This window comes from Chrysochloris asiatica, unplaced genomic scaffold (assembly GCF_000296735.1).
Source record: "Chrysochloris asiatica unplaced genomic scaffold, ChrAsi1.0 scaffold00252, whole genome shotgun sequence".
NCBI lineage: Eukaryota > Metazoa > Chordata > Mammalia > Afrosoricida > Chrysochloridae > Chrysochloris > Chrysochloris asiatica.
In genome coordinates this window covers 1892713-1893915 of record NW_006408770.1, presented here as the reverse complement: position 1 = coordinate 1893915, position 1203 = coordinate 1892713, and positions in this window count along the sequence as shown.

The following is a 1203-nucleotide window of genomic DNA, read 5'->3' as shown; positions in this document are numbered from 1 at the left end:
ATTGGGATTGCATTGTATGTGTAGATTGCTCTGGCTAGTATTGACATTTTCACCATGTTGAGTCTTCCTATCCAGGAATATGGTATGTTCTTCCACTTCTGTAGGTCTCTTTTGGTTTCCTGTAGTAGTGCTTTGTAATTTTCTTTGTATAAGTACTTTGTTTCTCTGGTTATGTTTATTCCTAGGTATTTCATCTTTTGTGTGGCTATTGTAAATGGAATTGTTTTTCTAATGTCTTATTCATTGTTATTGTTGTTGCTGTAGAGAAATCCAATTGATTTCTATATGTTGATCTTATACCCGGCCACTTTGCTGAATCTTTCAATGAGGTCTAATAGTTTTTTTTTACTGAGTCTTTGGGGTTTTCTATGTATAGAATCCTATTGTCTGGAAATTAGGAGAGTTTTACTTCCTCTTTGCCAAGTTGGATGTCTTTGATTTCTTTGTCATGCCATATAGCTCTGGCTAAAACTTCCAGCACAATATTGAATAGGAGTGGCGATACAGGGCATCCTTGTCTGGTTCCTGTTCACAGAGGGAAGGCTTTTAAATTTTTTCCATTGAGCGTGATGTAGGCTCTTGGTTTTGTATATATGCTCTTGATTATGTTGAGGAATTTCCCTTCAATTCCTACTTTCTTGAGTGTTTTTCTCAGAAATCGATGTTGGATTTTGTCAAATGACTTTTCTGCATCAATCGACATGATCATGTGGTTCTTTTCCTTTTTCTTATTTATATGATTGATTATGCTCATCGTTTTTATGGTGTTGAACCATCCTTGCATCCCTTTTATGAAACCGACTTGGTCATGATGTATTTTTATTTTTTATTTTTTTGATGTGCTGTTGGATTCTGTTGGCTAGGATTTTGTTGAGAATTTTGCATCTATGTTAATGAGGGATATTTGTATATCCCTCTTAGTGATGTCCTTCCCTGGTTTTGGTATGAGGGTTATACTTGCTTCATAAAAAGTATTAGGAGGAGAGGACTTCTGGTGCTTCATGGACCGGGCAGCACAGAAGAGTGAAAAGAGAAGACCACATCTTGATCACATCTTCCTGGAGGCAATCAGAAAGCATAAAAAATTACCAAAGTACATAGTTAATTAATTATTAGGGCCACAGATAAACATTAAATATGTCCAAGAAGCAAAAGAAGATGACCATATTGGCACATGTCCAGAAAAAAGATAAAATATCTGAG